This window comes from Schistocerca cancellata, chromosome 1 (genome assembly GCF_023864275.1).
Source record: "Schistocerca cancellata isolate TAMUIC-IGC-003103 chromosome 1, iqSchCanc2.1, whole genome shotgun sequence".
Taxonomy (NCBI): Eukaryota; Metazoa; Arthropoda; class Insecta; order Orthoptera; family Acrididae; genus Schistocerca; species Schistocerca cancellata.
The window spans coordinates 1,027,172,306-1,027,197,166 of NC_064626.1; the positions used below are offsets into that span (position 1 = coordinate 1,027,172,306).

General features: G+C 42.3%; 1 pseudogene; it reads left to right on the forward strand.

Annotated features, from left to right (window-relative positions):
* Positions 1 to 19,979: 19,979 nt before the first annotated feature.
* Positions 19,980 to 20,096, forward strand: LOC126104257 (5S ribosomal RNA; annotated as a pseudogene).
* Positions 20,097 to 24,861: the final 4,765 nt, after the last annotated feature.

Below are 24,861 nucleotides of genomic sequence, written 5' to 3' on the forward strand. Positions count from 1 at the left end.
GTGGGTGAAGCATGTAACACCTGGGGTGTACCTTGCGACGCACCAGACTCCCCACTGCCGCTACACTCCGAGGCAGCAGCCTGAAGACGGCTGACCGCGGCCATCAACACGCTCAGCTGTTCGCGAACAGCTCCTCCTGCGTCCGTACACAGCAGTCGCACATCCTATCCATCCTAAGGAATCAATTTACTGAAGAGAGTTAATCAACCTTTAACTAGACTGCTAATTCACTAAAGGCGGCTGTTTATTGACTAAACTGTGGTTGCTAGCCACTTCTTGTAGAAAACAATGAAAATAGCACTACCTGTCTCTGGACTGTATTGAAAACAAACACTAGCACTACTGGCACTATGGTTGACTAAAGGGACTCTCTCTGACTGTATTCAAAACAAACACGAAATATATGGAACTATTAATAGCACTCGACAATTAAAGCTTCCTAAAAGCAAAAACACACGGAAGAAGAAGTGACAAGTAAGAAAAATACAGTTAATACTTAAATTAAGGTAGCTCGCTGCACAGCAGACGTGAAGCAGACAAAAAACGAAAAAGGTTAGGTAAAATCTCACAACAAGAGGCATTAGAGCAATTAGATGAAAAGAAGCAGAAATTACAAGCATTGGCCAAACGACTTAGAAGATACAAAAAAGTGAAAATAGAAGGAAACAAAACCAAACATTCAACACAAACCAAAAGAAATTTTACCAGACTATAGATAACACACACATTAAAATAGACAATCCACCAAACATAACAGACATGGAACACTTCTGGAGCAACATATGGTCAAACCCGGTACAGCATAACAGGCATGCACGGTGGATACAAGCAGAAACAGACGCATACAAAATGATACCACAAATGCCTGAAGTGATAATTTTGCAACATGAAGTCACCCAAGCAATTAATTCTACTCACAATTGGAAAGCCCCTGGCAAAGATAACATAGCAAATTTCTGGCTAAAGAAGTTCACCTAAACACATTCACATCTAACTAAATTATTTAACAATTACATTGCAGACCCATACACATTCCCTGATACACTTACACATGGAATAACTTATCTGAAACCTAAAGATCCAGCAGACACAGCCAAACCCAGCAAAATATCGCCCCGTAACAACAATATACAAAATATTAACTTCAGTCAAAACACAGGAATTAATGACACATACAATGCAGAACAAAATTATAAATGAAGAACAAAAAGGCTGCTCCAAAGGAGCACGGGGATGTAAAGAGTAACTGATAATAGATGCAGAGGTGACATATCAAGCTAAAACCAAACAAAGGTCGCTGCACTACGCTTACATTGATTACCCAAAAACTTTTGATAGTGTACCCCACTCATGGTTACTACAGATATTGGAAATATACAAAGCAGATCCTAAATTAATACAGTCCCTAAACATAGTAATGAAAAATTGGAAAACCACACTTAATATCCAAACAAATTCAAATAATATCCCATCACATCCAATACAGATTAAGCGTGGAATATACCAATGAGACTCATTATGTCCTTTCTGGTTCTGCCTTGCTCTGAACCCACTATCCAACATGCTAAATAATACAAATTATGGATACAATATTACTGGAACATACACAAAATCACACATTTGCTGTACATGGATGATCTAAAACTACTGGCAGCAACAAATCAACAACTCAACCAATTACTAAAGATAACAGAAGTATTCATCAATGATATAAATATGGCTTTTGGAACAGACAAATGTAAGAAAAATAGCATAGTCAAGGGAAAACACACTAAACAAGAAGATTACATATTGGATAACCACAGCGACTGCATAGAAGCGATGGAAAAAACAGATGCCTATAAATATCTAGGATACAGACAAAAAATAGGAATAGATAATACAAATATTAAAGAAGAACTAAAAGAAAAATATAGACAAAGACTAACAAAAATACTGAAAACAGAATTGACAGCAAGAAACAAGACAAAAGCTATAAATACTTCTGCTATACCAATATTGACCTACTCATTTGGAGTAGTGAAATGGAGTAACACAGACCTAGAAGCACTCAATACACTTACACGATCACAATGCCACAAATATAGAATACATCACATACATTCAGCAACAGAAAGATTCACATCAAGCAGGAAAGAAGGAGGAAGGGGATTTATCGACATAAAAAACCTACATTATGGACAGGTAGACGATTTAAGAAAATTCTTTCTAGAACGAGCAGAAACTAGCAAAATACACAAAGCAATCACTCATATAAATACATTGGCTACACCACTGCAATTTCATAACCACTTCTACAAACCTTTAGATCACATAACATCAACAGATAGGAAGAAAGCAAATTGGAAAAAGAAAACACTAGATGGCAAGCACCCGTAACATCTAACACAGCCACACATCGATCAAGACGCATCCAACACATGGCTAAGAAAAGGCAATATATACAGTGAGACGGAAGGACTCATGATTGCAATACAGGATCAAATAATAAACACTAGATATTACAGCATGCATATTATTAAAGATCCCAATACTACAACAGATAAATGCAGACTTTGCAAACAACAAATAGAAACAGTAGATCACATCACAAGCGGATGTAAAACACTAGCAAATACAGAATACCCCAGGAGACATGACAATGTAGCAAAAATAATACATCAACAACTTGCCATACAACGTAAACTAATAAAACAACAATTTCCCACATACGAGTATGCACCACAAAATGTACTGGAGAATGATGAATACAAATTATACTGGAACAGAACCATTATCACAGATAAAACAACACCACATAACAAACCTGACATCATACTCACGAATAAAAAGAAGAAATTAACACAACTAATCGAAATATCCCTACCAAATACAACAAATATACAGAAGAAAACAGGAGAAAAAATTGAAAAATACATCCAACTGGCTGAGGAAGTCAAGGACATGTGGCATCAGGATAAAGTTGACATTATACCAATTATACTATCAACTACAGGAGTCATACCACACAATATCTACCAGTACATCAACGCAATACAGCTACATCCCAACTTATATATACAACTACAGAAATCTGTAATTATTGATACATGTTCAATTACCCGAAAGTTCCTAAATGCAATGTAACATATACCGTACAGTTAAAAGGAAGTCACGCTTGATCAAGGTCCGCGTCACTTTCCATTTTTAACCAGACATAACGTCTGAGACAGGAAAGAGAAATATTAATATTAATTTCTGGGAAATGTTGCACTTTGGCTGGAGAGCACTACAAGGACCGTGCCTGCGTTGGCAACGCTGTGGTTCCCCGCCTACTATCTGCCAATCTGGCGTAACATGGATCTTCGCTATGTTTCTCACGAGGGTTGGCTTACAGTAATAAGATTTTACAGCCATGACCCCTCTTACGTTATTAAAATTTAACATCCGTGACATTATAGACATTCATCTAATGGCTGATAGTTTTTTTTAAAGTTACCCATTTATTACCATTTTGTTACCTGAATATGTTAGAAAAAGACCAGACACTAACAGAAGTTTCTGGAGCCAAGTTTCAAGGAAATTTAATGCACTTAAGTAATGTTTGTTTACCGTACCTAAAACAGACTCATTATTTCTGCCAAAGAGTGAAGTCATGGTTACATAAAATCTGACGAAAGCATCAAAGAACAAGAACGAGTTAAACCTCAATAAGCACCTGTGACTTAGAAATTAACATTACGCTAAAAATAATTCCTAACGCAACAATCTTTAAACTGAATTAACGCGATTAATCTACGCATAATAATAATCACCTCAATGCAGCCTCTCTTGAGTCCTGCTCTGTGAGTTTTAGACTGTCTCTGAGGAAACTTAGCTTGGAAGCTACGATGTGAAACATGTAGGTGTCTTATTAAAACAGACTTACCGCAGAGTAACTGAGACGTTGTGTAATTGCTAACTTAGGATTGCCAGAGGGGAATTAAGAAGTAGTACACTTGCGTAACGAACATCCTGCACAAATGCCTTCGGTTGATTCACTCACATCCCAAAAAGAAAGGGTAATGGAAGTCCAATGTAATCATTAACGCAAGTGGCAGAAAGCTGACCATGACACACAAAGAACAACGTGTCTGTGTTACGTAAGTGATATTGTGATGTACCCATAATTTATTTGAAATTGCATTAATGCGAGTCATCTCTACCAAGGATCCAAAATACACAAATCCTATGCTTATACTTACACTGCGGTTGTTAGTTTTCCAGGATTAGAAACCCATAGCTTCACTTGTAAATTTAGGTGTTTTTTAACTTTATCTATGTTACGAAAGAAAACATAGTGTAATGTTCGTTTATTTGGCTTTCAAAACAAAAATAACAATGCTAGTTATCTCACTGCATCAGTGTTTTCATCCTCATGCTAGGCGAAAAATACGCTTCCATCCTGATAAAAAAAAAAGCGACGCACATTTGTGGCTGTGTTTGCTAGTTACATATATCGACATCGTATCAAGACCCTCACTACGGTCGCCTCCTTCAGCTGCTTCTCTTCTAGTGGCGTATGATGTTTTTCAGAGCCTTGGAACAAACCCCACATCAGAATTAAGATTTATGAATCAGTTTCATGCAATTTTGAACTGTGCTCGTGGCCAATTATGCAGATAAATTAGTGCATCCAAATCAGGATGGGAGCCTCATATACAAGAGATTCCATTTGCAAACAAATCGTGTTTATAACATCTACATTGAACTTCAATGAAAGGGGGTGATAGGGATAAAGCATATAAAACCACAAACCACTATAAAAACGATAAAAAAATTAAACAGACAGTTATACGTTGTATATCAAACGATTCCGTTTGATCATAGGATTACGAAACTAGATTACGAAACTGGGTTTTGTCTTGGCAAAGTATAATAAGATTTACCGATATATGTCCATCGATGGTTAAATTAATGGGTAGTATTCAGAAAGTCGTCTTTAAGTACAACTTACTATGAGAATCGAGGTTCCGCGGTGCTTCATCCTAGTGCTTCAAGAGGGTCTTCTAAAAATAAAAAACAAAGAGTTAAAATCAAAACTAACGGAGTTGTCGTAACTGTCTATACGGATTAGTTGATGGGAGTCATCCTCACAAAACCTATCATGTCACTGCTAATCAGAAGCGCACATTTTCAGTAAATCTTAAGAAAGGTGGGGTTGATTTCTAAAAAGAAACCAAACACGAAAATTGAACCATACAAACAAGGTTTGCAGGCAACTACAAATGAAAGTATCGGTGTGAAAAGGAACGGATAATTTCAAGCAATCTAATATAGTGTCCGTTATGTTACGTAAGAGCGAGTATGTGTAACATAGAATTTTAGGTTATCGTTAAAAAAGCGGTTTTCATCTAAGGCAATCAGTTTGGAATACTTCGCTTAGTTGCAGTGGATGTCGTGTTTATGCAAAAAGCGGCGAGTTCAATGGAATTAGAACACAAAATACGAATGACAAATGCAGCTGACTTTTCACTTCGAAAATACGACAGATGCCCAAATGCTGACGTGAAACATAAAAAATCGGTGTCAGTATGGGTCCTCGAACAAATTGGATTGTCGGTGAATTGCTATGTGAATTTATTATGAGTGCACAGAACGTGGTTGCTATTTAACCACGAAACCCACATCGATAATTTGATCCAACAATGAGGTCAGTTCATCCCACCAATTAGCGAAACAGACTGGCATAAGTACGCAAAGCAGTGGCACTACAAAAGACGGAATAATTTTTCGACATGACCCATGGACTACGTCGAAACGCAGGCGAGAACTGATAATCTTAGCGCGTGTAAGTTACGAGGTTCCAGAAGATGCGGTGCTGTAGACGGTGTGTGACCCCAGATAACCAGCCGAGGTACGCTGCCCTTCCCCTAGAAGTGGGTACACACTAGACCAACGAGGGACAAAGAACGACAACCAACAGCTTCGCTGACCGACATATGCTTAGTGTGTACAGGTGACAAATCAGAGAGCCAACGAAGCGGTTGGACTTGATTGCGATTTGTACTGCTGGCGGTAATACGAGGGTTGGAACTTTAATAATATCAACTATTTATTTACAGCTCGTACAAAATAGATAGGTGTTTATAAGTTTCACTGACCTTCAAAGTAGTCACCAGCATTGTGTATAACCTCCTGCCAGCGATGTGGAAGTCGTAGAATACTCTTAGCAGTGTCACTTGTGTTGACAGTTCGAGCGGCGCGGTTTATTGCCCGACGAATTTGTAGCTGTTCTGAAGCGAACGTCGTGAAGCGTTTCCTTCAGTTTAGAAATCGAGTTGAATTCACGAGGGCTTAAGTCAGGGGAGTGAAGTAGGTATTTATAATCCTGATTCACATGACCAGAGGTCTTGTTCCTCCAGCCACCGAACTTCACTAATTCCCCCTACATCTAACTTTAACCTACCCATTTCCCTTTTTAAATTTTCAAACCTGATCTGACATTCGCCGCTTCGATCCGCAGAACGCCAGTTCTCTTTCTCCTGATAACGACGCTCACCTGAGTAGTCCCCGCCCGGAAATCGGAATGGGGGACTATTTTACCTCCGGAATATTTTACACAAGAAGACGCCATCATTATTTAATCATACAGTAAAGCTGCATGCCCTCGTGAAAAATTACGGCTGTAGTTTCCCCTTGCTTTCAGCCGTTCGCAGTACCAGCACAGCAGGCCATTTTGGTTAGTGTTACAAGGCAAGATCAGTCAGTCACCCAGACTGTTGCCCCTGCAACTACTGAAAAGGCTGCTGTCACTCTTCAGAAACCACACGTTTGTCTGGCCTCTCAACAGATACCCCTCCGTTTTGGTTGCACCTACGGTACGGCCATCTGTATCGCTGATGTACATAAGCCTCCCCACCAACGGCAAGGTCCACGGTTCAGGGGGGTATGATGTGATTAAATGAATTTCATGCATCCGTATAGAATGGAAGAAAATACTGCTAGACACGCACTTAGACACAGTTCGGTTGCCAAGTGACAAGCAAATTAAGCGAGGCACTTTAACAAACCTTTAAACATAATAAATTTAACAGAACTGTTATGTACATAACATAGTCCATAATCATTCAAGAGCAAGGCACCGACCCGTTCTCCTTTGTTACGGTAGGTTTACAAATACCTGCCTTGTGCAGTTTGCTTCTTCCATCAACTGATCGTCCCAGACCACCTGCATTTGGACCACCATAAAAAGCTTGAACTACTTGCCCAACAACATGGAGGGAAAGGCGCCCAATTACAGGACCCCAGGAGTAACGCACTAAAGCAGATTAACTTTATAACATTACTAAGGACCAATAGCTGGCCACACCGATAGCTTATAGTACTTAAAGGGGCGCCTGATATAGGAGCACTGACACAAGGTTAAATATGAGTACTGACATTAGGTTTAACTCCGTTATCTGACAATAATGAAATTTGAATGTACCAAGTTACTGCCAGTCTACAATAATAAGACTCAGTGTATCTAATTATAGCAAGCATGATATTGCAAGGGAGCGTTTACAGTTGTGAATACTAACAGACCACCACAAAGTCACATGGAAACGTATGCTTGAGCCCACTACACTTGTGAGACCTTTAACCAGAATACCTTGTTTCAAATGCTCAGTTCATCGTATCCAACTTGTCAATCACAGTCTTTACACTCAGGTTTGTCCGATGCACAGCAAGGCTCACCGTTTTAAGTCGCCGGAGTTCTCCCCATCGGGCAGCGTACACCGTGGCGTCAATAGAGACGTGGCCACCGCTTCACAGCTCCGCGGACCACTTCAGCGGAGGACAATCCTAGACGACCAAGGCAGATGCAGGCAACCGATTAGGGGCCGGTCCTCACACTCGGTGCGAGCCCACAGACCTCTTACAACTCTCTCTCGCCACCGTCGTTCGCAAGATCCTCCACTTTCGCACCGCAGCCCCCACCACTAGCGGCTAGTTTCTCTACTCGACCTCTCAAAACTCTCGAAAATATCTTCTTGTCGAATCAAAGCAACCCCTGGCATTGAGTGTCATGGCTCAGTTATACTGTCTTATTTGTTTACAATTTAAATCTTCATTCTTGGGTCATCAGTTACTCTTCTTTCTATACATATTTTTACATCAAAATCTCAATAGTTGAAAACTGAAACATGTCTGCCATTTGGTGCCTGGTCTACTAGGGAATAGGGAAACAAATAGGAAAGACTGGACCCCTTTTGTTATCACTCGTTTCGTTTGACAATCATATAAACAAATTGTTTTAAGACAACAATATCTTAATCTGCTACCAATATCTTTTATGAAACAAGTTCATCTCATATATGAGAAAACTTACACCACTAACAACAATGCGCCTGACGGCTTAAAATTAATTCACAGTTCTATGTTGCTCTTCAGAAAAAGTTTAATAAAAAAAATAATTTTCCGAGTAAACATAATTAGCACCAGAATTAATTAGCGAGGAGTTACGCCAGGTCGCTCGAAGGCGGAACGAAACCGTAACTTGGAGGAGCCAAGGCGGAAGGTGGAAGCCGACAGTTCGTACAGGACCCACTTCTCGAGCTTCGACCCGGAGTCACCTCCCGTTACTCAGGATTTCACAGCACCGGTACCCGTAGGTGGAAAGGTAGCGCTTACTTCGAAACACCAGCCAGCTGTAACATTTAACAAGGGCACATGTGAAACGTCAGCCACGACCTGCAACAAATAATGATGTCTAAGTATGTGTTTTAGCTGCTGTCGTGGCTAATCCGCACATCAGTAGCAGACAAATTGCGCGAGAATCGGGAATCTCAAAAACGTCGGTGCTACATCAACATCGATTACACCCGTACTATATTTCTATGCACCAGGAATTGCATGGCGACGACTTTGAACGTTTTGTACAGTTCTGTCACTAGGCATAAGAGAAATTACGGGACGATGACAGATCTTTTGCACGCGTTCTATTTAGCGGCGAAGCGTCATTCACCAACAACGGTAACGTAAACCGGCATAATATGGACTATTGGGTAACTGAAAATCCACGATGGCTGCGACAAGTGGAACATCAGCGACCTTGGCGGGTTAATGTATGGTGCGGCGTTATGGGAGGAAGGGTAATTGGCCCCCAGTTTATCGATGGCAATCTAAATGGTGCAATGTATGCTGAATTCCTACGTAATCTTCTACCGATGTTACTACAAGATGTTTCACTGTATGACAGAATGGCGATGTACTTACAACATGATGGATGTCCGGCACATAGCTTGCGTGCCGTTGAAGCGGTATTGAGTAGCATATTTCATGACAGGTGGATTGGTCGTCGAAGCACCATACCATGGCCCGCATTTTCACCGGATGTGACGTCCCCGGGTTTCTATCTGTGGTGAAAGTTGAAGGATATTTGCCACCGTGATCCACCGACTATGCCTGACAACCATCGTCAGCGAATTGTCAACGCAAGTGCGAACATTACGGAAGGCGAACTACTCGCTGTTGAGAGGAATGTCGTTACACGTATTGCCAAACGCATTGAGGTTGACGGACATTATTTTGAGCATTTATTGCATTAATGTAGTATTTACGGGTAATCACGCTGTAACAACATGCGTTATCAGAAATGATAAGTTTACAGAGGAACATGTATCACATTGGAACAACCAAAATAAAATGTTCAAACGTACCAACGTTCTGCACTTTAATTTAAAAAACCTACCTGTTACCAACTGTTCGTCTAAAATTGTGAGCCATATGTTTGTGACTATTACAGTGGTCCAACTAAAACATTCATATTTCTTTATGTACTACACGAATATTTAATAGAAAATTGGGGTTCCTATTAAAAAAAACGCAGTTGATATCCGTTTGACCTATGGCAGCACCATGTAGCGGACCAACCATAGCTCCATCTGGTTTTCCCCCTTTAAGCTAGAGAAGTTTCGTTCTTTGTAGTTTTTTCGTTTGACGCTTATTTCGTGAGATATTTGGCCCGGTCACGATCAATGGACCAAGCTGTATTTTAAAGCACTACAGCAATGCTGACAAATCTGCAGTCTCATATCCCGGACAAATTCACTTAACTTTTCGCTGGACGCCCGATATAGCTTGCGTCGGAGACAGCATGCGGCAATCAGGCAGCGGACGACAATAGGCCAACTGAAATCGGGATTCATCGTACCCCGTCACTGTTTTCCAAACGTCCAGGGTACAATTCATTGCCGGCCGCTGTGGCCGAGCGGTTCTATGCGCTTCAGCCTGGAACCGCGCTGCTGCTGCTGCGATCGCAGGTAAGAATCCGGCCTCGGTCATGGATGTGTGTGATGTCCTTAGGTTAGTTAGGTTTAAGTAGTTCTTGGTCTAAGGGACTGATGACCTCAGATGTTAAGTCCCATAGTGCTCAGAGCCATTTGAACCATTTTTTGGCACAATTCATTCATTCACGAACCCAGGAGAGGCACTTCGGCTGTCTCGTGCTGCTGGCAAAGGCATTCGCTTCAGTCGTCTGCTGCCATGGCCCATTAGGGCCAAATTTCGCCACACTCTCCAAATGGATACGTTCATCGTCTGTCCCACATACACTTCTGTGGTTACATCGCTCAGTGTTGCTTGTGTGTTAGCAGTGACAACTCTACGTAACTGGAACTACTCCGTGCTGCTGGCAAAGGCATTCGCTTCAGTCGTCTGCTGCCATGACCGATTAGCGCCAAACTTCGTCGCACTATCCAAGTGGATACGTTCATCGTCTGTCCCGCATACACTTCTGTGGTTATATCGCTCAGTGTTGCTTGTGTGTTAGCACTGATAACTCTACGTAACTGGAACTACTCCCTGTAATTACGTGAAGGCCTACAGTCACTGCGTTGCCCGTAGTGAGAGGTAACGCCAAAAAAATGGTGATCTCGGCACACCTTGAGACTGTGGATCTCTGAATACTGAATTTCCTAACGATTTCCAAAAAGGAGTGTCGCATGTGTCTAGGCCAAGGATCATTCCGCGTTCAAAGCCTGTTAATTCCCGTCGTGCGGCCAAAATCACGTCGGAAACCTTTGCAAATGAGTCGCCTGACTACATGTAACAGCTATAGCTATATGTTTAAGTAATTTATATACATAAACATACAGTTATAAATGTCCCCGTTCGTAGTCGCTAATTATAACTATATGTTTACTTTTGTGCTGTAACATATAGCTATAATCAGCGGTGGAAATATATTTGCGAACGCCGACAGTGTGCGGCTGTTTCTTGTTGGATCGTCTGATCAGTCGGAAGTTGCATTGCAGAGGAGAGTAAATGCCTATTCAAAATATAATTATTTCCTAAGGGACCGTAGTTTATCATGCATTTACCAGTAGAATATGGCGCGGAGAAAATATTTCGCCGCATGCAACTTCCGCCCGATTTCGACAAAAGAATTCGTGACTGTGAACTCTCTATTTGGCAGAAACATAAAGAAAATTAAATAACTTCGTGAAGGAGTGAAACATAGATTCTATATTAAATAAATAGTCCATACACCAGTTCCATTTAACTCTGAATTTATGGCAATTAATAGATGAACTTACACTGCAATTAAGGATATATAATGGATGCCCTTTTGACTGGCACTTCTCTTCTCGTAATGAAAATAATTCCTTTGACGTTTTCACATACACGTCGCACAATAAATCTACTGCTATCCAGTATTGCACTTTCTGTATTGCACTTTTACTTTACACTAAAATAATATTATTTTTAACGATAATAATACGGCGGCAAGAGATGCGCGTCCGACACAAGTTACAAGAGACAAGAGAAGAATGAGTAACTGTTCATCAAGAATATCTCGTACATCAAAAGAGTGTGTAAAAGTGTTCTCCTTCTGTCTGTTTTTTGCGCCGCGGTTTTCAAAGTCAGTAACTCAGTGCATCTCTGATGGCGCTTCGACAATAAACACCTTACGTCACAGGTCGTTCACCTTTTACATTCTCACAACATTATATGGTAACCGTAGCTGTTACTAAGCGACTGCTCGATTAGTGAATGGTTTAAAATGATAAGGCAATCACATAATGTTACACAGCCTCGCGAAGGCACTTCCCTTTCATAAAATGGTTCAAATGGCTCTGAGCACTATGGGACTTAACATCTATGGTCATCAGTCCCCTAGAACTTAGAACTACTTAAACTTAACTAACCTAAGGACAGCACACAACACCCAGCCATCACGAGGCAGAGAAAATCCCTGACCCCGCCGGGAATCGAACCCGGGAACCCGGGCGTGGGAACCGAGAACGCTACCGCACGACCACGAGATGCGGGCTTCCCTTTCATACACTGCGTACACGATACTACCGCCATCTGTATACGCACATATCGCTCTCCCACGACTTTCGTCACCTCATTGTATAGCTCAACAGGACTTTCACGACTGACTGACTGATGTAGTGTCGCCCCGGCCGCAGAGGACGGGGAGCCTACAGGTGTATAGGTGCCATAAGCTGGCGGCAGGGGCCAGCTCCAGCTCCAGCTCCAGCTGCCGGCCGCAATATCTCGGCGCGGCGCCCGCTGGGACGGCCGCGGTGCGGCGGTATTGGACTGGGACAGGTAAACGCGCGCGCGCGCAGCTCGGCTCAGCAGCTGTTTGTCGACGTTATTGGATTCCGCCGCAAGTGTCGAGCACCGGACGGGGCCCCGAGTGTGCAGAGCGCCGCGCCGGCAGGTATACCTGCCTACCTACCTACCCACCTACCGCTGTCACTGCGCAGATAACACGGCCGCCTCTGACATCACGAGCCGACTGCGCACGGGAAGGCCTGCCAGAGTCTCAGGCGGCCGTGTTGCGAGTGGTGTTTACTTCCGACCGGGGCGCGACGTGCTAGTGTGTTTACCTCGCTGCGAGCTCTTTTCGCCCGTGTCAAACGCCAGGCGAATGTAAGCACGCCTATCGAAATAGCCGAAACAGCACTATTCCGTAACTGATTATAATAATTTTTATCAGGTTACCTTCCATTCAGAAGGCTGTTGCACGCAGCGACTGTTATATTGAATTGTAAATAATAGATTTCAGCTTTCAGTCGTCCTGGAAGATCCAGATTTCAGCTAGAAGCTGGCCATTCTCAGTGCACTATCATTTTTGATCAATGCCTGTTGGTCGGGCTTCATCCACAGTTCATTGAATACTACACGAGTAGTATTCAAAGAACTGTGGATGAAGCCCGACCAGTAGGCAGTACATGCATTGATTAAAATGATAGTGCATTGAGAATGGCTAGAGCCTAGCTGAAATCTAGATCTGCCAATAAAATTTAAAAAGGACGGCTGATAGCTGAAACGTATTATTTACAATAATAATTTTTGTTTTTGGTGGAGTCAGAGTCGCGGGAAATTTTTTTAAATGATGCTTACCCCATTTGACTATAACAATTTTTATTTTATTGTGATACGATCCGTATTTTCAAGTTGGTTGGGTGGGGCTGTTTGTGGGAAGAGACCAAACTGCGAGGTCATCGGTCTCGTCGTATCAAGGAAGGACGGGGAAGAGAAGTCGGCCGTGCCCTTTCAAAGGAACCATCCCGGCATTTCCCTGGAGCGATTTAGGGAATAACGGAAAACAATGTAACAATGGAAAATTGTACTGAAATGCAGGAGGATCTGCAGCGAATTGACGCATGGTGCAGCGAGTGGCAATTCAATCTCAATGTAGAAAAGTGTAATGTGCTGCGAATACATAGAAAGATAGATCCCTTTATCATTTAGCTACAAAATAACAGGTCAGCAACTGGAAGCAGTTAATTCCATAAATTATCTGGGAGTACGCATTAGGAGTGATTTAAAATGGAATGATCATATAGAGTTGATCGTCGGTAAAGCAGATGGCAGACTGAGATTCATTGGAAGAATCCTAAGGAAATGCAATCCGAAAACAAAGGAAGTAGGTTACAGTACGCTTGTTCGCCCATTGCTTGAATACTGCTCAGCAGTGTGGGATCCGTACCAGATAGGGTTGATAGAAGAGATAGAGAAGATCCAACGGAGAGCAGCGCGCTTCGTTACAGGATCATTTAGTAATCGCGAAAGCGTTACGGAGATGATAGATAAACTCCATTGGAAGACTCTGCAGGAGAGACGCTCAGTAGCTCGGTACGGGCTTTTGTTAAAGTTTCGAGAACATACCTTCACCGAAGAGTCAAGCAGTATATTGCTCCCTCCTACGTATATCTCGCGAAGAGACCATGAGGATAAAATCAGAGGGATTAGAGCCCACACAGAAGCAGACCGACAATCCTTCTTTCCACGAACAATTCGAGACTGGAATAGAAGGGAGAACAGATAGAGGTACTTAGTGTACCCTCCGCCACACACCGTCAGGTGGCTTGCGGAGTATGGATGTAGATGTAGATGTAGAAACCTAAATCAGGATGGCCGGTCGCAGGGTTGAACCGTCGTCCTCCAGTGTGCTAACCACTGCACCACCTCGGTATTTTCAAGTACAAAACTTATTTGTGTGTCAAAAGAAATAACAGTAGTTTGAATTACAAGTCATTGTCGAAAAAAACGTATCTGGTCATAAAGGGCAGAACCGTCATTAATAAAAGTGGGAACATCTCTAAAATGTCTAAAAATATCGAAGACTTTTAGTTGCGGACCCTGTAGCACAACTGTTATACGAAACCGCTAACCAGGAAACAGGTATGCGACACACTATTGTGTCTAGTTGTTGTTCAGACACAATAGCATGGGGCATGCCTGTTCACTGGTTAGCAGTTCCATGCAACAGAAGTGCTATATTGTCCAGAAACGAAAATCTGCAATTATTTTCGACAGTTTTGTACGCTGGTCTGTAGCTCTTTGTCTCTGCCAAAATGATGGCTTCATAGCTAGCGGTTCATCTGAGCAAAGATGAAAATCGGATGGAGCCAAGTCCGTCGTGTACGGTGGTTGAGCAAACACTTGACATCGGAAACGCTGCAGGAGCGTCCTGACTGCCCCTGTAGTGAGTAGGCGAAAAATGTCATGAAGATGGAACACCAAGACAGTTACGTTGTTTGTGGTTGCACGAAATAAGGCGAAATCTCTTATTAGGCACCCACACTAGGCGGGAGACGCTACTTTCTAGGCATCTTTATGCGCTCTCTGTGCGCTCAGATCTAAGAAGACCGGCGTATCATCAGATTTTCACTGTGGTTTCCATTTCGCGACCGATAGTTCCTTACTATCCGAATAGTACTCATATTATAACATAGTATGCATGTTCCACATCTCTTCCTGAACCACTACATCGATTTCAACCAAACTTGGTACACATAACACCTGTTATCTGGAAAAAAACAATATGTACCTCCTATTGGAGGTGGGATGGGAGAGAGAGGGCGAGGGTCAGTGGGGAGGACACAGAAGCGTAATTCAGGAACATTTGTTCTGGAGCGATTCCTACCATATGTTGTACTTATATGACTCATTATTTTTACAATTATTTGTATAGAAATACTTTGAGGGTAATATACCTCTCATACTCTCAGGTTGGATGGGGGGGGGGGGGGTGTGTGAAAGGGGGACGTGAAAGAAAAAAATACTCGCTCACTACTCTCATTAGTACCGAATTAACAGTTTTCATGATCTCTAGTCTCAGTGGCGACAGTCCTCATAATGTTTCTTTCCTAGCGATGGCCTGTGAGATGGTTAGGAAAGGCGCCAGGAGTAATATCTATCAAACTTAGACAAGTATCATTTGCTGTCTCAAAAAATGTGAAAGTAAAACACTCTTGTTGGCGTCGATAGGCTGATTTAAGGGCTAAACTCACGAACACCTGGAGCAATTTCAACTACATTTAGTATACAGGGTGTCCAGAAATGTTGCGAGAAACTTTAACAGGTTGCAGAAGGAGTAGTATCTTGTACCGCAAGGAAGAGGACGTTGTTATGGGTGGCCGGTATCCTCTCTCTACAACAGAAATGCACATGTAGATTAATACGGTTCTTTATTTACTTGTAGTGTAAGTATTTACTTAACTGGAAAGGAGTGCTTGTGTTGTGGTACAATCTCATCAGTAATAGTTCTGTTGCAGACATTATCGATAATCTTACTATTACAAACTTTAGCCTCGCTGCTGGTCCCGTTGTCGTCACTGATCTGGTCGCTATGTACTGCTGCGATGAGTTATACCTGCTCTGGACTGACAAACGCCAAACTGAAATGGTGAGTTGAGTCAGTGAGCCATACGGTCAGCGGCGGTGGCCTAAATACTTGCTGTCGAGAGTTCATTGGCAGCGTGCTGCTTTTCTTTGTCTCTCTGGCCTCTAGCGTGACAGGAGCGCTTGATGCAGCGCCTACTATCGATCTTCGCGCCACATCTTTGCCGACCAGCGTGCTGGTGGCAGTTTACGGCAGCACAGAGGGTGTCTTGAGGAATAACTCGACAACAGAAACCAATGTCCAGAAACATCACCCCATGGCAGTACAGATAGTCGAAGTTATAAGCGCCGGCGCCTACCTCCAGGACATCCCTTCGGCAGCAAACAATGTAACTTTCTACGCTGATGGTCCGTAGATGGAGTGTTTCGCAATGCTGTCTCGCACTCACTGATCGCAACTGATTGCCACCATAACCAGTGAAGAATACGAAGCTAGCTGCTGCGTTGAAAGGTTTTGCCTCCTATAAATGCGGTGCTCTGTTGCCTCAATACGTGATGGTTTCCTACGCTGGATTCCACCCGCAGTTTACTTTATCATGGAACACTAATACTTCCAACTTTTTTCGGAATACAATGGAGAAACAAAATACGGATGGAAACCAGTGTCCGAAACCGTCTCCCACCAAGGCAATGGAGCAAGGCATTCTTAGGAGACAAGGTCTGTATACACAGCAGCTAGCTACACAGCAGGTAGCTCTATCTTCTCCACTGGCGATCGTAGCAATCAGCTGCAATCACTGATTAACAAACAGTGTTGCGAGAGTTCCGCATACGTTCCATCATCGTACAAGCAACAGGTTACTTAGAGGCATTTGCTGGCGCCCATGACGTCGACGCTCTGTGACGTTTTTGGATGAGGGCAGCAGGTTCCTGTCCACGATTTGTTCCTGAAGACGCTCTCTTCATCAGCGCTCTGACTGGTTTGATGCGGCTCACCACCAATTTCGGTCCTGTGCCGACGTTTTCGTCTCAGAGTAGCACATGCGACTTATGTCCTCAGTTATTTGCTTGATTTATTCCAGTCTCTGTTCTCCTCCACAGTTTTTACCTTATTTAACTCTCCCTAGTACCAGGGAAGTAATTCCGTGATGACTAAACAGATGTCTTACCATCTTCTCTTTTCTTCTTGTAACTGTTTTCCTTATATTCCTTTCCTCGCTGATTCCCCAGAGAACATCCTTATTCCTTACCTTATCAGTCCACCTAACTCTCAACACTCGTTTGTAGCAGCACGTCTCAAATGGTTCGATTCTCTTCTTTTCCGGTTTGCCCACAGCCCCTGTTTCATTACCGTACCATACTGTGCTCCAAATGTACATTCTCAGAAATTTCTCCTATTAAACTAAGCCTATGTTTGTTACTTGGAGTCTTCTCTTGGTGAAAGAATGTCCTTTTTGCCAGTGCTAGTTTGCTTTTTATATGCTCCTAGCTCCATCCGTACTGCCTGTGTATCAGAATACCTTAACCTCGTCTATTTCGTGATAAACAATCCAGATGTTAAGTTTCTCGCGGTTCTCATTGCAGTTACTTCTCATTACTTTCATCTTTCTTCGATTTACCCCCAATTGACATTCTGTACTCATTAGGCTGTTCATTCCATTCAGCAGATCCTGTAATCCTTCTTCATTTTCACTGAGAATAACAATGCCATCGGCGAATCTTATATCCTTTCACCTTGAATTTCAGTCCCACTCTTCAACCTTTCTTTTCTTTTCGTTATTGCTTCTTCGATGTATAGGTTGAACAGAAGGCTCGAAAGACTGCTTCCCTGTCTTACACTTTCTTTAGTCAGAGCACTTTGTTCTTGAGCTTTCACTCTTATTGCTCCCTCTTGGTTCTTTTACATACCGTACTTTCCGTATAGCTAACCCCTATTTCTCTCAGAATTTCAAACAGTGCTGTACCATTTGACCTCGTTGAACGCTTTTCCCAAGTCGGCAGATCCTATGAACGAGACTTGATTTTTCTTTAGTCTTGCTTTCATTGTCAACTGCAGTATTAGAAATGCCCCTCTGGTATTTTACCTTTCCTGAAGCCTAAATGATCGTCATCTAACAGACCCTCAGTTTTCTTCTGGATGTTGTTCTTATCAGCAACCTGGCTGCATGAACTGTTAAGCACCTGTCTCACACTTGTCGGCTCTGGCTATCTTTAAAATTGTGTGGATGATGTTTTTCCGAAAATATGATGGTATATCGCCGGACTCATACGTTCTATACGCCAATGTCGATGGTCATTTTGTTGCCACTTACCCCAATGATTTTGAAATTCTGACGGAATGATATCTAACCGTTCTGCTCTATTAGATCTTTAGTCTTACACGGCTCTTTCAAAATTCTAATACTGGCTCCCCTATCTCTTCTATATCAAATCCTGTTTCTTCTTCTGTCATCAGATAAGGCTTCCCCTTCATAGAGACCCTCTCTACAACCTCTAGAAGTTTCTCGGATAGTCAGTATACATGCCTTATTGTAACTGGGATAGTGAGATGCCTCTCCTACTCCTTGGAGTGGGGTTGGGGATGAGAATGTGTGATACGTAAAAATGTCCGATAACGAACTGTTGGTATTTATCTCCTGTAATTAGTTGACTTGGAATACTTGAAAAGTCTAAAATGCAGTCTCTCCTACATTTGTGTTGTTTAATACGAGAAAGAGCATTGTAGCAAGTCGGTAACATTGTCAGCGTGTTTCGGGCCAAAAATCGTCCACACAGCTGAATAAAAAAAAAAAAAAAAATTACATACATCGTCCTCTATGGAGAAACAAAGTATAAAACATCGGAAAATTAGACAGTGGCTAATTTGAAGTGTATGTGACATTCGCATATGCGGTCAGAACCGCGGCCAAGAAGCCTGTACTATTATTAAATGTTTTTATGCACCGCGTTCGCGATTTCGAGACACTGTCCTCGTGTCAAGCATGGTTACGTAATCCATATACACAGCAGTCTCCGTCGTTACTATAGAATCCATATCATAATTCTCTTTGTGCGTGCTCTTGAAGTCACATTTGGCATAAACGTCACGCCTGGTAGACAAAGAGACCCAGATGACGACGACGACACATCGTAGCGTGGACGTAACGAGAAAGCGACACTGTTGGCGACAGGTGAATATCGAACTCGTGGGAACTGGTCGGAACTGACACCAAGTTCTCGTGAGTGCTACAGAGAAACCAGGATTCGCCACTTAATTAATCTTCCTATCAGTATGTGTTCACGCCAGAATCACAAAAATTTAATTGATATGTCAAACGAAATTGTAACTGGAGATTAACTTTAAGGAACGGAGAAGAAGCCTGACCCTTTACTAATGAAGCGAGTAAAAGATCAGTCGTATTTGACGCTAGAAGATCTACAAAAATTTATAAAATTTGACTGTGTCCAGAATTCACCGAAACTCATATCATTCATCAGCACAGCTGAGAAGTTTCCTCAGTGTCTTTTGAATACTCCAAAATGGTAACTTCTCGAACGCAAACGAACTTTATTCAACAAGGAACTAGTGTAGTTTAAAACTTTGCCTCTACTAAACGATCTTACAATTAAAAGGTAGCTACTTTGCTGTGACTGATCGAAGCTAACTGGCTTAATGGCGCCCATTTTGCGACACACATATTTCAGTAACACTTCGAATGAAATATTACGTAGTCTACTGTAAAATCTCACTCAACGTACAAAAGGAAGAGCAACTTTTATAAGCACTGTTCATTTCAATTTCCATATAATAAGATAAAATGCAAAATATGAAGTAGAATATTTCGTAAGTCAAGAATGTGTAACGCACGAAAGTTCCAAAAAGATTTAATGCAGTCATATCCATTCAGAGGGGCAACGGCCTTGCCGCAGTGGATACACCGGTTCCCGTGAGATCACCGAAGTTAAGCGCTGTTGGGCATGGCCGGCACTTGGATGGGTGACCATCCAGACGCCATGCGCTGTTGCCGTTTTTCGGGATGCACTCAGCCTCGTGATGCCAATTGAGGAGCTACTCGACCGAATAGTAGCGCTTTGGTCAAGAATACCATCATAACGACAGGGAGAGCGATGTGCTGCCCACACGCCTCTCCTGTCCGCATTCTTTCCCTGAGGATGACACGGCGGTCGGATGGTCCCGGTAGGCCACTCGTGGCTTGAAGACGGAGTGCTTTATATCAATTAAGAGCTGCCTAACAGTTTCAATGTCCGGAGAATGATACTTAACTGTGAGATACGGTGATTTGTCTTACGTTGGCGTCACACACAAACATGTATCAGTGATTGCAATCCTTAAATTATGCCGTTTCAGCTATCCTCTTCAACAAGATAATTAGTGTAAAGATACAGTAAAAGGTGCTGTCGTCTTTTTGTTAGTGTGTGCCTTGGTGCTTGACGATAAAATCAGATGTAATCCGCACTGAACGACGTAATGTTTGCCAGCGTCACTAAAGCAATAAGCGCTTGTAACCGCAGTAATGTAGCAGTTTTTGTATGCGGTACACAGTTCAAGGATGTATTCGATATTGGAATCAATTCCCTCGATAAATTTGTCCTTTTACAGCCATTGAGTTCATATTTCTCAACGATACATCAGTTCATGATGACAGCCACATCGACACACTGGAATTTTAAGCCGGCTGTTCGCATTGGGCTTCATAAGTCCACCCGATAAGAAACGCGTCTCTGCACTATTCTCTGCGGTTACCAAATTGCTATCCATGCTCACGTACCACACAAAGCTGCTATACACTATTATTTCGAAAGCCGCATTCACATTCTAAACTCTCGGTCCCACATAATATTAATATAGTTAAATCTTATTAAATGTTTCTTAGTTTAAACGTATGGAAATCACTTCAAGGCAAACAAACATTAAATACATACGGATATTTGGATTTATAGTGTTACCTTCAAATGACCTCATACATATACAAAATATACATAGTAGTAATGACCGTCAAGTACTCTCACGTCCAACAGCATCTCTCAACTATTTACACAGTGACAAGGGCGCCCGCGGAATTTTATGTCAGAAGGAGCAAAGCAGTTACCCATACATGTGATTAAGAAATTTTGAGGACATTGTCATGTTCCCGTTACTTTGTCCTCTTGGTACCTGATGAATGTTATAAACGCCAATAAGCTAACAGGACATTTATATTATAACCTATTTTTTAATTGTCGTATTCAATGTTTTCCCTTCATTTACGTTATTTCTGGTTGATACCGTGCCGTAGTAACCCTATTCTGTCAAGTGATTGTGTTCCTACCATTAAAATATCGTGTAGGCTAAATAGCGTTTTCCGTATTTTCAGCTTTTGAATCATTGCCACAGGTTTCAACATCTATTTTCAAATCAATTTATGTGGAAACTACATCGTCTTCCCATACACGCACGGCCTATAGGATAATGCGTAACTTAAAACTGTACTGTTTGTTTCGGAATCTACGTCAGTTTGGGTTCAAAGAGAAACTATGGTAGCATCTTTAGGCGCATTTTCAAAACGTTTCCGCAATGTTTCGCCACTTGACATGTTTAAACTGCTATAAAAAACCATAAACATCATCTGAATTTGTTTCTGCTCTAAAAGGTAAGTCATATAATGCATAAAAATATGCGAGGAGCAACTTTCAGCTTTCCCGATTAATCTGTACTATTTTCGCATGCTCCTCACAGACGACATCTTCTACATTCGTGCCGGCCGGAGTGGCCGTGCGGTTCTAGACGCTACAGTCTGGAACCGAGCGACCGCTACGGTCGCAGGTTCGAATCCTGCCTCGGGAATGGATATGTGTGCTGTCCTTAGGTTAGTTAGGTTGAATTAGTTGTAAGTTCTAGGCAACTAGTGACCTCAGAAATTAAGTCGCATAGTGCTCAGAGCCATTTGAACCATTTTTCTACATTCATTGTTTGACTTGTTATAATATTAACAAAATTACTTGACTTTCCAGCTACACCATTATGCCATTCGGAATTCATGTGCATTTTTTGCAGAATGGTGAAACTTTATGAAATTGTTGAATGGACGATTTATGAATGCGCCATGACGACTGCCATGCGTCATGCGTGACTGGAAAAGTATACATACATCTTAGAAAATCGTTAACTGCATTAGAGTAAAAACAGTTAGCTAATGAGCTACCCTAGACACCAGTGAAAAAGAATGGACAAATACTGAAAAACCAATAAAACTAGCAAATGAGGCATTAGGGGAAAAAACAAGAAATATCACCGAAGGCGTGGATTAAAAATTTGTTCAGCAGAAACAGCAGCTAAAAAGTATCTTTGAAAGTCTATCCTGGAAAATAAACAAATCTATAAACAGAAAAGGAATTACAAAAAATACGATATTTCACTGAAAAATAATGCCTCCACCTTCGTCACTCTTCAACAGTTGGCAGCATTGGTATGCGGCAAGTAGTGGCTTGTTCCGTAGCCTCTTCTCTACAGCTCCAGTTGGCGGGGTGCATTAGCATTGAACAGTTGTGTTGTTACAGTGTAAAGTATGGAACCCTGTGCAGACGGTCGGTCAATGCGATTTAAGCAACGCGCCGTCATTGAATTCTTGAAAGCAGAATGTATTACACCACAGGAGATTCATCAGAGAATGAAAGCAGTTTATGGTGATTGTGTTGATGTGAGTGCTGTGTAAGTTTAATGATGTTGAGGGGGGAACATCTGATCTGCGTGTCAAACAAAGAGTTGGACGTCCTGTGTGACAGCAACCACCGAGTTTCACAAGCAAAATGTTGACAGATTGATTCAGGGCGATCGTCGTATCACTCAAAGAGAAATTACAAGCACAATCGGCATTTCAGAAGAACGTGTGGGTCACATTATTGCTTTGCTTGGCTATCGGAACATTTGTGCATGATGGGTACCCCGGATGCTGCCTCCTGAAAGGAAAGCGCATAGACTTGAAATGCCAGGAACTCCTCTAGCGTTACGAGAATGAAGGTGACGCTTTCACCATTCAGTTGTGACAGAAGACGAAACGTGGGTATACCATTACGATCCGGAGACGAAAGGTCAGTCTATGGAATACCGACACAACGGCTCACCCCAGAAAAAGAAATTCAAGGTGCAGCCCTCAGGTGGAAAAAATCATGGCCAAAGTTTTCTGGGACGCAGATGGTGTTATCCATGTTGATTTCATAGACTGTGGAACAACAATAAATTCGGAGCGTTACATCACAACGCTGTTAACTAGGAAATGACGGCTAACAAGGCATTACTTCTCATTCAACCATCGTAATAGTGAAAAGAACCCACCACAAGTCTGGGACAGATAGATTAGTGATATACACTGAAGAGCCAGAGACACTGGTACGTGTGGTTAATATCGTGTAGGGCACATGCGAGCACGCAGAAGTTCTGTAAACGACGTGGCATGGACTAATGTCTGAAGTAGTGCTCGAGGGAATTGACACCATGAATCCTACAGGCCTGTCCATAAATCCGTAAGAGTACGAGGGGGTGGAAATCTCTTATGAACAGTTTGTTGCAAAGCATCCAAGATATACTCAGTAATATTCAAGTCTGGGGAGTTTGGTGCCCAGTGGAAGTGGTTAAACTCTGAAGAGTGTTCCTGGAGCCACTCTGTAGCAATTCTGGACGTGTGGGGTGTCGTATTGTCCTGTTGGAATTGCCCAAGTCTACCCGAATGCACGATGGGCATGAATGGATGCAGGTATTTGGAGAGGATGCTCACGTATATGTCAGCTGTCAGAGTCGTATCTAGACGTATCACGGGTCCCCTGTCACTCCAACTGCACACGTCCCACACCATTACAGAGCCTCCACCAGCTTGAACAGTCCCCTGTTATCATTCAGGGTCCAAGGATTCATGAGGTTGTCTCCATACCCGTACCCGTCCATGCGCTCGATACAATTTGAAACGAGACTCGTCCGACCAGGCAACATGTTTCCATTCCGATGTCGGTGGTGAAGGGCCCAGGCGAGGAATTATGCTTTGTGTCGTGCAGTGATCAAGGGTACAAGAGTGGTACTTCCGCTCCGAAATCCCACATCGATGATTGTTTCGTTGAATCGTCCGCACGCTGACACTAGTTGATGGCCTAGCATCGAAGTCTGCAGCAAGTTGAGGAAGAGTTGCACTTCTGTCACATTGAACGATACTCTTCAGTCATCGTTGATCCCGTTCTTGCAGGATCTATTTCCGGCTGCAGCGATGTCGGAGATTTGATGTTATACCGTATTCCTGATATTCACGGTATACTCGTGAAATAGTCGTACCGAAAAATTCCCACTTTATCGCTACTTCGGAGATGCTGTGTCCCTTCGCTCGTGCACCGACTGTAACATCACGTTCAAACTCACTTAAATCTTGTTAACATGCCATTGTAGAAGCAGTAACTAATCTAACAATTGCGACAGATCCTTATTGCCTTATATAGGCATTGCTGACTGCAGCGCCGTACTCTGCCTTTTGCATAAATCTTGAATACGCATGGCTATACCAGTTTCTTTAGCGCTTCAGTGTAAAAAGTGATATTCGTGGCCGTCAGTTGATACCATACATAGCTTAGAAAAAATTTAATGAAACAGAAAAGGATATAATTCATTTACATAATATTACGAAAGAAAAGCGAATTAAGTACTGCGAAAATCTATGTTACGATGCTAACACTGATGATGAGATGAAAGAAGAAAATCCAGAAATAGAGATAGTAGGCCTAGATGATATAACAATAAAAGTAGTAAGGGGATAC